Source organism: Leptopilina boulardi, unplaced genomic scaffold (assembly GCF_019393585.1).
Source record: "Leptopilina boulardi isolate dan_hultmark-lab unplaced genomic scaffold, ZJU_Lbou_2.1 LbouV2_335, whole genome shotgun sequence".
NCBI lineage: Eukaryota > Metazoa > Arthropoda > Insecta > Hymenoptera > Figitidae > Leptopilina > Leptopilina boulardi.
Genome location: NW_026137902.1, coordinates 154,962 through 169,842, shown reverse-complemented (window position 1 = coordinate 169,842; position 14,881 = coordinate 154,962). Strand labels below are relative to the sequence as shown.

The 14,881-nt window shown below is 29.0% G+C and overlaps 1 long non-coding RNA gene across 2 annotated transcripts; it reads left to right on the top strand.

Annotated features, from left to right (window-relative positions):
- Positions 1-5,090: 5,090 nt before the first annotated feature.
- On the top strand, positions 5,091-7,404 carry LOC127285564 (uncharacterized). Of its 2 annotated transcripts, none has more exons than XR_007843617.1 (2): positions 5,091-5,948; positions 7,108-7,404. It is a non-coding gene; the product is annotated as an uncharacterized LOC127285564 (long non-coding RNA). The 2 variants fall into 2 exon arrangements; XR_007843616.1 differs by lacking the exon at positions 7,108-7,404 and adding an exon at positions 6,412-6,477.
- The last annotated feature ends 7,477 nt before the right edge of the window (positions 7,405-14,881 follow it).

Below are 14,881 nucleotides of genomic sequence, written 5' to 3'. Positions count from 1 at the left end.
AAAAGTATTACCTGGAGTGAAACTTATCTCTGTTACAGTTAAAGCTTTCTTTTCGTATACAATAAATTACAAAACTGCCAGTACTCGGCCAGTACTGAACCAGTAGTGGTTACCAGTGCTAGTGCCAACTCTGGTAGCCAATACTGGTAAAATGTTATTATCCCAAAGTTACTCCACCTCTGGCGCCAATACTGGGTGCAAGTACTGCGCCAGTATTTGTCAGTACTGCGCCATTAGTAAATTTTTGATTGGGATGCTTTAAAAAATTTTTAACTGAAAAACAAAGAGTATAAAAATATAAATAGTAACATACTAAATGCAATAATTGTGATTGTTTTTGAAGTATTATACGTCAATAATATATTAGAAAACTGTTTCGTACACTGATAGTGTAAAAATATAATTATAATAAAAAATCAATAAGAATAAACGGGGGCGAAATTATTTCATTTTTTTTATGATGTAGGTATTGATATCAATTCCATATAGTTCTTATGTCTATATGAAGTTAGATCTGTAAAGTTAAAATTTAAAAACAAAACAAATTTTGTGAAGAATTATACTCCACTTGTGCTCTTTTGTGCAAAAATTCAAAAATTTTTAATTCCAAAAAAGTTGGTTTTCCATGAAAAGTATAAACTAGTTTTTCAAAAATTTTAATTTTGAAAATTTAAAAAAACTTTTTTGAAAAGTATAAACTAGTTTATCGAAAATTTTAATTATGAAAGTTTAAAAAAACTTTTTTGATTTTCTTGACCGGAATTTTCAGTTATTAGAAAATTAATTTTTGCACTAAAGAGTACAATATTTGTTTTGTGAAAATTTTAACTTTACCGATCAAACTTTCTGGACATATAGTTCTTTCCTTTTAGGGGCCATTTATTAATTACGTAAGGGTCCTTAGGGAATGGGGGGGTAGAAGCTATATTTTCCATTTGTATTGTTGTAATTAAATTTTTTATTTACATTAAGATTGTTAAAAACTTCACCTTTAATAATAATACGTTTTTACGAAGACTAAATAATTATTATTTAAAAAATAAAAAGTTTTTAATTTAGGTCAGATATAAAGTGTTTATTGTACCCGAATCTTTTTTCACGACATTTAATGACGATTTAATGCTTTTTAGAAGATCTCTTGGTAAACTCTTACTTAAGAAGGGGAAGGAGGGGTCCGAAAAATCTTGTGTCCTTATATGGGGGTAGGAACGGTTAAATTTAGCCAAAATCGTCCGAACGTAATTAATGAATTGCCTCTTACTCCTTATGCTTTCAAACATGAATTTAAATGACAAAAATGAACTTTTTTACTCCATTTTACCCAATTTCGATTTTTACTATTTTATTTATAAAATTTATTATAAATTAGAATATTTCGATGCTGAAGAAGATATCATACTTTCTGAGGAAGAGAGTGATTTGAATTTAAGTTCAAATGATGAAGATGATGAACATGATAATGATGCAGGAAACGATGTTGATAATGATTCCGATAATGACGATAATGAAAATCAAGACCTTCCTCTTTATGAAGGATCACCAATAACAGTTAAAGAAAGTGTTTTATCTATTCTTGCTGTTGTATTACGATTTTCTCTTTCAGGTGTAATAACAGGTGCCATATTAGAATTGTTAACTATGCACTGTCCTGAACCAAATAATTGCAAGACAACCTTATACCACTTTAAAAAGTTTTTTGAAAATTTACATAGTCCACTAACTCGAAATTTTTACTGTTCATTTTGCTTGGAAAATCACGAAACAGAAATGTTACAGTGTCCACATTGTTTGCATGAAATTAAAAGTAGTTATTTTATAACAATTTCAATAATCTCTCAGCTTAAAGCTCTTTACAAACGACTAGGTTTCCGACAAAAATTACAGCACCGATTTAATAGAGTTAAATTAAATGTGGACAATATTGAAGATATATATGACGGAAACATTTACAAAGAGTTGTCTGAGCCTGGTAGACTTTTATCTTTCCCAAATAATATCTCTTTTTCATGGTATACCGATGGTGTACAGGTTTTTAAATCTTCAAAATTTTCATTCTGGCCTTTTTATCTAGTCATAAATGAACTCCCTTATGAACAACGATTCAAGAAAGAAAATCTCATTTTAGCTGGAATTTGGTTTGGAGAGAGTAAACCCTCACCTAACCAATTTCTGTTACCCCTACATGACGAAATTCTGCAATTGTCAAATGGCGTTGATATTGATATACCTGAAGGTGAAAATGAAATGATTAATGTGAAGGCTATGATTATATCAGGCACATGTGACCTTCCAGCGAAAGCATTGTTTCTTAATATGAAGCAATACAATGGGAAATTTGGTTGTCAAAAATGTAAGATTGAAGGAAGAAGAGAGGGATCTACCCAGGTTTATCCATATCAACGTAATCTGGAATACAGGACTGAAGCAGAAACATTAAGACATGCTCAAGTAGCTACTGATGGACACCCTGTTTGTGGTGTAAAAGGCCCTACCATTTTGACCCTCTTGGTTTATCAATGGATTAGAACAACAGCTATAGATCCTATGCATTGCGTGTTTATCGGTGTTTTCAAATCACTTTTAACCCTTTGGTTTGATTCTTCTCACGTAGGCAAACGTTACTCCATTCACGAGAAAGTTGACGCTATTGATGAGCTCATTAAAAGTATTAAACTACCCCGATTTGTTCCAAGACGACTTCGTTCAATAAAAGAACATTTAAAATACTGGAAAGCATCAGAGTTTAAAGTTTTCTTCTTTTATGTGTGTCTTATAGTTCTAGAAGATGCTTTAAACCCTGAATATTTTGAGCATCTGAAATTATTAGTTAACGCTATATATCTTCTTAGTCAACCAAGCATATCGGAAGTTATGATAAATAATGCTGATCGAATGTTGCATGAATTTCTGTCTAGATTTGAGTATCTTTATGATGCTCGAAACATGACAAACAATTTGCATTCGGTGCAACATTTTCCTCGTGCTGTTCGTGAAAAGGGTCCTCTATTCGTAGATTCTTGTTTTACCTATGAAGACATTAATGGAAAATTAAGAAATTTAGTTCATGGGAGTAAAGGTGCTCAGCTTCAAATTTATTTTGGTGCATCATTATATATCAACACGTACACATTAAATCAAGACGAACTTAATGAAGGGTCTCGACCTCACGATTTTTGTAAAAAGTACATATGTTGTACTAAACAATTAAAACTGCAACGAATTCAAGAAAATTTATATGTCGTTGGCGGATTCTCAAAAATGGAAATTCCAAATGACGTCCAGCAGACACTTTTAGATCATAGAATTGGAGGTACAAAATACAAAGTATTCAAAAAATTATTTAAGGACAAAAGAATATATACATCTGAAATATACACGCAAGCAAAAGTAACTAATTCTAAATGTGCACAATATACTGCGAATGATGAATGTAGATTTGGCATTATTCGACTATTTATCAAAGTCTTAATTTGCGAATGTCGAATTAATTGTGATTGCCCAGCAATATTTTATGCTATCATTAGAAAATACCGAAACGAACTAGCTTTCCCTACAACAGTTCTTCCACAAATTGGTTTAAATTTTATTCATAGAATATATGAAATCCCAAATCAAATGGATGTTATAAGAGTAGAAAACTTACAAACTGTGTGTTTTTTTATAAACGTTCAAAAAGAAGATATTTTAACAACATTCGTTTCACAACCTGTGAATGTTATTGAAAATGAATAAAAATTGATACATGTAAACAAGCACACATTATATAAAAATATTCACCACAATTTTGGCTAAATAAAATTAAAAGTTTTTAACTAAGCACACAATATAAAAATATTCGCCACAATTTTGGCTAAATAAAATTTAAAATTTTCGGCTGAAATTAATCGTCATCTTTATCATTATATTTTCGAAAAAACGAAACATTTAAAAATACATCTTTCAAAGTTTCAATATTTCTGTTGTAAGAAGGCAGACATAGTTATCACATGGAATTTCAGAAGAATATGTAGGTTAGTATACAAGAAAATTTACTTCAAAATAGTAAAATTTTCTTGTAGCCCGTTTTTACAATACAGCTGTATAAAAACATTCTGCGCAGATGTAGAATATATTTACTGCCTTTAACTTTTCGGCAGATTAAATTTATTCACACGGTGAAAACGGGCTATCAAATAAGTACAAGTACATTGGTTTTCTTGATTTAATACTATTTTCTCTATTTACAGATTTCATGTAAGGTTTATTTTTTGCAACTAGAAAATTATCGAGGAATTAAACCTAAAAATTCTTGTATCAAAAAGAGAAAAATTTATGAGGACAAATTATAACTCTTCAAAATTTTCTAAATGCTTAAACCGTCGACAGATACCTCTACCAAATTAATTGCTTGCTGTCGCTAGAAGTCATGCGCTCTTTAAAAATCAAATGTTGAAGGGAGTCTTATATGTTGATTTCGATTAATAAACATTGATATCATTTAAAAGCACAAATTTTAGTTTTTAAGAAACTATTTCAAAATTTATATATAACAATGAAATCTTAGTTTCTTAAATTGTTGACGAACACTTTCAATTTTTTTAGATATTAATACAGAAAAAGAAAGCTAATATTAAAAAGTAAAATTTATTAAAATCATACACATTTAACTACAATAAAACTACAAAAAAAGAACATTTTCATGATTATAAAAATATGTATATTTCGATTTATTACATTTTTATTTTGTCATTGTAAACAAACTTAAATCAAAATCTTAAAATGTAAAAGTATTTTGATTTGTCATTTTCATTATTTACAATTAATATTATTCAACAATATTATTTATATTATCGCTCATATATATTAAGAAAATGGTTTATGTATTTATTAATCACTTCATAAATAGCATTAATAAAAAAAATTCAACTTGATTTAATATATGAACTACTTATTTTTAATTTTCAGCGTGCAATAATGAAGGGCGGACATTGTTTCTGATTAAAATTTTCTGGTCTAGATAAAGTGCATATAATGTTTAATACAGATAGAAAAATTAAACTTTTTTTATATTTAATAAAATCATTTTATCCTTGATGTTTCTTTAACTTTTATTTTCCATTCAAAATAAAATTTCCTTTCAAATAAAAAACAGGGCCATTAATGAGAAAAAAATTTCTCTTCTTTAAATAAATTTTTTATTTGAATCAAAAAAATTAGTGCTTTAAAAAACAGAATTTTATGAATTGATCCAGGGACAATGAAATAATTCTTAAATAAAAACTAACAATTTCTCTGAAAAAAGAATTTTTTTGACATAAAAAATTTCTAATTCAAAAAATCGGAGAAATATTTCCTATAGGTCGCTAGCTTCTAGCCATGGTGTGAGTTTTCAGAAATGCAAAATAAAATTTTCCCATAGTTCGATAACTTCAAGCCATGTTTAAAGTTTTCAAACTTTTCAAAAAAATTTTTCCCATACTTCGATAGTTTCTAGCCATGGTTTAAGTTTTTAAAATAAAAAAAAAAATTCCCATACTTTGTTAGCTTTTAGCCATGGTTCAAGTTGTCAAAATTTTCAAAAAAAATTTTCCCATACTTCGATAGTTTCTAGCCATGGTTTAAGTTTTTAAAATTAAAAAAAAATTCCCATACTTCGTTAGCTTTTAGCCATGGTTCTAGTTGTCAAAATTTTTCAAACAAAATTTTCCCATACTTCGATAGTTTCTAGCCATGGTTTAAGTTTTTAAAATTAAAAAAAAATTCCCATACTTCGTTAGCTTTTAGCCATGGTTCTAGTTGTCAAAATTTTCAAAAAAAAATTTCCTATACTTCGATAGTTTCTAGCCATGGTTTAAGTTTTTCAAATAAAAAAAAATCCCCATACTTCGTTAGCTTTTAGCCATGGTTCAAGTTGTCAAAATTTTCAAAAATATTTTCCCATACTTCGATAGTTTCTAGCCATGGTTTAAGTTTTTAAAATAAAAAAAAAATTCCCATACTTCGTTAGCTTTTAGCCATGGTTCTAGTTGTCAAAATTTTCAAAAAAAATTTTCCCATACTTCGATAGTTTCTAGCCATGGTTTAAGTTTTTAAAATAAAAAAAAAATTCCCATACTTCGTTAGCTTTTAGCCATGGTTCTAGTTGTCAAAATTTTCAAAAAATATTTTCCCATACTTCGATAGTTTCTAGCCATAGTTTAAGTTTTTCAAGTAAAAAAAAAATTCCCATACTTCGTTAGCTTTTAGCCATGGTTCAAGTTGTCAAAATTTTCAAAAATATTTTCCCATACTTCGATAGTTTCTAGCCATAGTTTAAGTTTTTCAAATAAAAAAAAAATTCCCATACTTCGTTAGCTTTTAGCCATGGTTCAAGTTGTCAAAATTTTCAAAAATATTTTCTCATACTTCGATAGTTTCTAGCCATGGTTTAAGTTTTTAAAATTAAAAAAAAATTCCCATACTTCGTTAGCTTTTAGCCATGGTTCTAGTTGTCAAAATTTTTCAAACAAAATTTTCCCATACTTCGATAGTTTCTAGCCATGGTTTAAGTTTTTAAAATTAAAAAAAAATTCCCATACTTCGTTAGCTTTTAGCCATGGTTCTAGTTGTAAAAATTTTCAAAAAAGAATTTCCTATACTTCGATAGTTTCTAGCCACGGTTTAAGTTTTTCAAATAAAAAAAAATCCCCATACTTCGTTAGCTTTTAACCATGGTTCAAATTGTCAAAATTTTCAAAAATATTTTCCCATACTTCGATAGTTTCTAGCCATGGTTTAAGTTTTTAAAATTAAAAAAAAATTCCCATACTTCGTTAGCTTTTAGCCATGGTTCTAGTTGTCAAAATTTTTCAAACAAAATTTTCCCATACTTCGATAGTTTCTAGCCATGGTTTAAATTTTTAAAATTAAAAAAAAATTCCCATACTTCGTTAGCTTTTAGCCATGGTTCTAGTTGTCAAAATTTTCAAAAAAAAATTTCCCATACTTCGATAGTTTCTAGCCATGGTTTAAGTTTTTAAAATAAAAAAAAAATCCCCATACTTCGTTAGCTTTTAGCCATGGTTCAAGTTGTCAAAATTTTCAAAAAAAATTTTCCCATACTTCGATAGTTTCTAGCCATGGTTTAAGTTTTTAAAATTAAAAAAAAATTCCCATACTTCGTTAGCTTTTAGCCATGGTTCTAGTTGTCAAAATTTTCAAAAAAAAATTTCCCATACTTCGATAGTTTCTAGCCATGGTTGAAGTTTTTCAAATAAAAAAAAAATTCCCATACTTCGTTAGCTTTTAGCTATGGTTCAAGTTGTCAAAATTTTCAAAAATATTTTCCCATACTTCGATAGTTTCTAGCCATGGTTTAAGTTTTTAAAATTAAAAAAAAATTCCCATACTTCGTTAGCTTTTAGCCATGGTTCTAGTTGTCAAAATTTTCAAAAAAAATTTTCCCATACTTCGATAGTTTCTAGCCATGTTTTAAGTTTTTAAAATTAAAAAAAAATTCCCATACTTCGCAAGCTTCTAGCCGTTGTTCAAGTTTCCAAAATTAAAAAAAAAATAAAATTTTTTTCGCCATAGTTTGCTAGCTTTTGGCCAAAGTATATTTCCGTCTAAAGACGATTATGAACTATGGGATACGGCCATAAGCAATGGTTTTCTAGCTTTTGTCCATAGTTGAAAATATGGCTGGGGGCTTACTTACTTTGGCTGAAAACTTTACCCTATACTTTTCTAGATTTTAGCCATACTTTCATTTTTACGCGGGTAGTATTATAAATATGAAAATGATGAAATGAAGTGAACAATGTAACCGCACTTTTCACTCACCACAAAAATTAAAGTCTTTGGATTATAGTGGAAACACAAACCCTGACAAAAACTCAAGGTGCAATTGGACGATCACTAAAGGGAATGGGTAAATTTACCATGACCAGGTTTTTTTTCACCGTCCGTGCCTTTGATATATTCGAACTGTCAAACTTTTTGTTACTCGCAGACTACAAGTCGCAAACACAAAAATCATATTTATAGCAAGTCACTTTCTAATAAACTGAACTAATTCACTGTAATTTTTGTTTGGATTGAAAATTTTCACATTAAGTTTCGTTTCTATCACAAACGTGGTTGGTAAATTTAAAAATTAATATTTTTTGAACGGAAATAAGCAATACTAGAAGACTTAAAAGTAAAACAGTTTTGACATGTCTAATTTTAATTAATAAATATAAATTCACATTTTCTGTAGAAAAATGGTGTAGAATGAGGTAACTTTACCTCGCATGGCTGAAAACATGAAAAAATAAGTAGTTACATTGCAATACGAAATGTACACTTATTGACAGATAGCAGTCATCTCGAGTCAAAAAAGTTTAATTGTTTAAGTATATCGAAGTCACGGACGGTGAGAAAGTCCTAGTCAGCAATTAGATGGTAACAAATGGGAAAAGGTAAATTTACCCTTTTCCTCTTGTGATCGTTTAATCGCTTTTGAGTCTTCTTCAAGTTTTCCCCAGGGTTTGTGCTTTTAATATAGTCAGAGAATTTTATTTTTGTAATGAGTGGAAAATGCGGTTTCATTGTTGATTTTATTTCATTATTTTAATAATCTTTATAAGTAAAATCAGACTTTTGTCTATACATTGCTCAAAATTCAAATTTTTTAACATAATTTGTCATTTTGAACATTAAGGATTCCTATAATGACCATAAATAATTCCATGTCATTATGTGTGTGTATGTATATCACATAATTTTTGTCCGGGAATCACTAATAAAACGGCAGAACCAATTTGAAGCCAAATTCAGCAGAGTATTAGATCTTGTCTCAAATTAAGTTTTATAATGTTACGAAATTGAAAAATATTCATTAGTACGGGAAATATTTAACTTTTTCTAAAATTCCAAAAATTCAAAATATTTCAAATTATGAATTTTAAATAGATTTTTTTTTGGTTAAAAAAACAATAAATAATCGTGTTTATTAATATGAAACCCTTAGATAATTTATAATTACAATTGTATTTATTAGTAAATTATTACAAATCAAACATTCATTAAATGTATTACTTAAAATGACATAGATTTTGTTAAAATTAATACAATTTTCAAAATGAATTTAAAATTTTTATTTATTTTTGTGTTCAATTTGTTCACATTCTCATTGTTTACATTTCACAACTTTGACATATACCATATAAATTTTTTTTTTAATCACTGTTAATTAAAATAATAATAATTTTAGTTTCAATGACGATTTTAATATCAATGATTTATATTAACAATTTTCTCATACTGTCATTTCAAAAAATGCAAGTATAACCTATAGTTTTTTGCTTCTAAGTTCCTTTCTCTTCATTCTTATCACAATATATCCAGTCATATTTTTGCTGTACATTATTTTTTTGTATGAGTATATGGCGCTTTTTTATATAAAAAAAGGTAAAAGTACTTTTTTTCAATATTTCTAAAATTAGTGGGGCGATGTAGTGCACCACTTTCTTAGAAGTAATAAAATCTCAATATATATATATAATATATATGTCTGAAACAATTTTTATCCAACTTAATAGAATTTTGAAAACATTAGAATCTTTTAAAATTATGAAGAAGGGACTTCTTTCGTCCTACGTTAAATAAAAGTTGTAGAAAACTGCAAAAATTGTGAAAAAACGAGAAGATGAGGAAATCGACGCTTTGTTTAATATTTTGAAATATTTCCGTCAACATTCTCGTTTTTTTTTGTAAAGCTTGAAAATATCGGAACAGCTGCGATTTCGTTTTACTTGAATCTTAAACATTGTTTCTTTAGCTATTTTCTCAACAGCTTTTTGATGCTTTAATTCACCTTTATTATTATCTTTCTATTTTAAAAAATGAAGAGTAGTTTTTTAAAAATCATAAGCTACGTTTTCTTCTTATGTCATTCTATTCTTAAAAAATTGAAAAAAATTATTGTTAAATAATATATATTAACAAAACTTTTTATATTTCTCCGAACAAAATGCACTACAATGCCCCAAAGCAGTTTCCTTACTCAGACTTTAATATCTGAATAAAAACAAAATGAAACATCAAAAGAATACTAAATCTAAAAGCAAAAATATCATTTTCAAAGCTAGTATCTTCAAACTGACGCCTTAATCTTCTTTTAAGACGCATAATGAAACGAAAATGATGTATATAAACAACATTTGTCACCCTAAACTCGCTATACCATCGGCAAGTTATTCCATTCATTCCCTTGATGGGTAGAGCCAGTGCACCACATTGCCCCCTCCTACTCTAAGCTTGCTTAAATTTCTCTTACATTCAACTTAGTACGAACAGTTGCGCACATCTCCATTTGAACGAATTTTCCATGCATAGAAATGTGTTTTCTAAAATTTCGTAATTAAAAAAGGATCTCCAGATTCACAAACACTTTCATTAACATACACATTCCAAAACGAGAAAAATTTGTTTAAATAATTAATTACAATTTCATAATTTCAAAGATCACAAAACTTTCGCCATGAAAAAGAAAAAGTTTTTAATTATGAATGAAGCATCTAAACAAAACTATATTTGATTATGCTTATTTTAGGAGACAATGAAGGATTCAGTGAGGATCTGATGAATCTACCGAAGTATGAGACCTTTGATAATATAACAAACACAGGACAGAAGGTAAAGTTTAATAGCATGATACAATGGTTTTGAGCCATGTTTAATATAAAACAGACGACGTTTCGGTGTTCAGGTTCGCTACCATCATCAGGTCACTATAATAAAAAAATTTTTTTAAATTAGAAAACATTTTTGAAATATAAATCACAAAATTAAACAAAAAACAATTTTTTCTTCTTTACCTAATTTTTACCTAATTAGTTAGTCTGACTAATTACCTTCATTTAACATGTTGGTGATTTGTCCTTTATTTAAATGTAATTTTTTTGACGTTATGTGAAAATTTGTTGATTGTAATTAGGTAAAAAAGAAAAAATTGTTTTTTGTTTAATTTTGTGATTTATATTTCAAAAATGTTTTGTAATTTAAAAAAATTTTTTTATTAAAGTGACCTGATGATGGTGGCGAACCTGATGAAATATTAAAATCAGATCAAGTACTTACTTTTAATTATTTCTTAACAAAATTTTATAAATTTTTGTCTTCATCCCAGTAAATAAAAATTGTGAGTAAGCGAAACCGAATTAGGAGTGACCTAAGCCCAATTCGTTTTGGGTGGTTGCACCGGGCGGACACTTTAATATTACAGTAATATCACAGTAACATTACCTGGTAACACCGTCCGACACGATTTTTCACACACGAAAAAAACAATGATTTTCAGAAACTAGGACCAAAAAAAAAATACCCGTGTCTGGGCGTTTTGCTAGATCAGGTCATTTTTTGCATTTAGGGGTAAAAACAACCCTTAAATGAAAGGTGATAGGAAATCTTGTACAAATTAATAATTTTTTATGAAACCTGGTATCTCGGGGTTTTCCGGGTCGCTGATTACGAATCTGATGTCAGATTTTCAAAATTCAAAATGGCGGATCCAATATGGCGGTCGAAATTTATAAAAATTCACCAATTCATTTGAAAGTTGTTACTTAGGGGTTTTTGGGGTCGCTGATAACGAATATGATGTCAGATTTTGAAAATTCAAAATGGCGGATCCAATATGGCGGTCGAAATTAATAAATATTAATTATTTTTTGTAAAACTTGGTATCTAGGGGTTTTTGGGGTCTCTGAGTACGAATCTGAAGTCAGATTTTTAAAATTCAAAATGTCAGATTCAATATGGCGTTTGAAATTTATAAAAGTTCGTCGAATTCACTTGAAACTTGTTATTTGAAGATTTTTGGGGTTGCTGATTACAAATTTGATGTCGGGTTTTCAAAATTCAAAATGGCGAATCCAATATGGTGGTCGAATCTTTAAATCGTAAAAATAAGCGTCTAAAATTTACACAAACGTAATACAAGAGTTTTTATGAAATGTTTCTATTAATTTTATTCTATTGCATCATATTTGTTTCAGATTAAAAATCACTTAAAATAAAAATTTTAAAATGTTAGCTTGCAAATTTTAACAAAAAATTGATCGAACATTTAAATTTTCAAAATTATTTTTCAGATTTGTGATCTTCACCTTTATTAGATTTGGCGTTTTTATTATTTTTATCTGACATCACTTTCGTACTTAGAGACGCCGAAAGCCCTTAGATACCAAGTTTTACAAAAAATTAACAATTTTTATAAATTTCAACCGTCATATTGAGTCTGCCATATTGAATTTTAAAAATCTACAATCAGATTCGTACTCAGCGACCCCAAAAACCCAGAGATACAAAGTTTTATAAAAATCTAATAACATTTATAAATTTCGACCACCATATTCGATCCGCCATTTTGAATTTTGAAAACCCGACATCGAATTCGTTATCAGCGACCCCAAAAACCTTCAAGTAACAAGTTTCAAGTGAATTCGACGAACTTTTATAAATTTCAAACGCCATATTGAATCTGACATTTTGAATTTTAAAAATCTGACTTCAGATTCGTACTCAGAGACCCCAAAAACCCCTAGATACCAAGTTTTACAAAAAATAATTAATATTTATTAATTTCGACCGCCATATTGGATCCGCCATTTTGAATTTTCAAAATCTGACATCATATTCGTTATCAGCGACCCCAAAAACCCCTAAGTAACAAGTTTCAAGTGAATTCGATGAACTTTTATAAATTTCGACCGCCATATTGAATCCGTCATTTTGAATTTTGAAAATCTGACATCATATTCGTAATCAGCGACCCCAAAAACCCCTAAGTAACAACTTTCAAATGAATTGGTGAATTTTTATAAATTTCGACCGCCATATTGGATCCGCCATTTTGAATTTTGAAAATCTGACATCAGATTCGTAATCAGCGACCCGGAAAACCCCGAGATACCAGGTTTCATAAAAAATTATTAATTTGTACAAGATTTCCTATCACCTTTCATTTAAGGGTTGTTTTTACCCCTAAAAGCAAAAAATGACCTGATCTAGCAAAACGCCCAGACACGGGTATCTTTTTTTTGGTCCTAGTTTCTGAAAATCATTGTTTTTTTCGTGTGTGAAAAAAAAAGTTGAATTTTGTCGGACGGTGTAATATTACGTACTACTTGGGCACTCTCATGCAGAGGGCTAGAAATTTTCTAGTACTGTATTTTAAATTCTTAATCCGACACACGGGTCTAGCCAGACCCTTTTCGTTTTTTAACGTCATTTAAAAATATTTCTAGTCTTGCTAAAAACATGACATTTTTGGTAGCTTTATAAAATTTTAATAACTAACAATATGTAGAAAAACAAATTAAAAAATTCAATTGAATAAAATGTTATAAGAGTAACATAAATAAATATTAATAAAAACTTGATTTTTAGCTGGAAAATATGTGTCGAATGGAGGGTTAAAATTTTAGAATTCTTATAGTATTTAATGCCTTATCCAAAAGTCAAGCACTGAGTCAATCAAAATTTCACGTACTTTTTTCCGTGTAGATAATGCATCGTTATGTATCGTGTTCAATTCATCAATAAAATCTGTTCTGCTTGTCACATTCAACTTTCCCACTTTTTAACAAAATTTTTATATTTCCTGTTTGTAATTAAGATTTGTACACTTAAGAACAATCACCGTTTTCAGTTATAATGTCAACTTGAATCAAAAAACCGTAAATTCAAAAGATTCAGGTTAAAAGTATTCAAGGTATGAAAAAAAAGAATTCTTCAAAGCCTCCTATTTCGGTTCATACACGAAACCGAATTAGGCTTAAGTCACTGCCAATACAGTTTTTTTCATTAACATTTTCTTATACTGGAATGGTGTACTTGAAAGTGTTCAACCCAGTAAAAAAAAATAATTGGGAGTTAGCTTACTTTGTATCCGGTTTGGCGTCTAAACCGTGTAGGGACATCACGGCCAATTATTTTTTCTTACACTGAATTCTTTTCATCTGGATTGTTTGAATTGATGTTTGTTGATCAACGTTTGCATTACAAATAAATAGAATGCATGTTCCGATGTGTCAAAATGCCGATTTGGCATATGAACGCTACTCACATGGTAAAATTCTCGATAAATCTGTCATATTTCACATTTTGTCGTTTTCATAAAATTTCACATTTCTTTTTCAAAATATTAATTCAGGGTAAGAAAAAATAATTGGCCGTAACGTCCCTACACGGTTTAGACGCCAAACCGAATACAAAGTAAGCTAACTCCCAATTATCTTTCCGCACTCCCAATTATTTTTTTTACTGGGAAGCTGACAAACAAAATAATTTATTTTTTGAATTAAACAAAAAAAATTATAAAATATATTTAATTTTTGGCCTTCCAGACCCATGTAACCCTTTTATACATCCAAGTGTTTATCCATTTTCTAGATCAAATGTGTCCATCTTGGAGAAGGATATTTTATTACGGAGGAAGCGTGGGACCTCATCTCCATCCAGAGGGACCACAGCAAGTTTGTGAAATACTTGGCGGAGAGTATGTGGAAGGCCCACATCCTGGCCAATAGTTATATCCTGGATAACTCCACACTTATCCAGATTCCAGGAAGATCGCCAAGGCGCAAACTTGCTTCGCCAAAAAAGAAAGTCCTAATAAGGAGTCAGTATCAATTTCACACAAATTTTTTTGTCATTATGTTATATTTTACAAACGGCAATTTTTCTTCATTATAATAAAGAAAAATACAATTTGTTATATTTTACAAACGACAGATAAGTAAATGTTATATTTTACAATCTTTCATTTGTCAAATGTTATATTTTACAAATATTTCTCTCCAATTTCAATAAACTCCAATACAAGATGCTCTCTTTTCATACGTATGTATTAAATAATATACATACAGGGAGACTG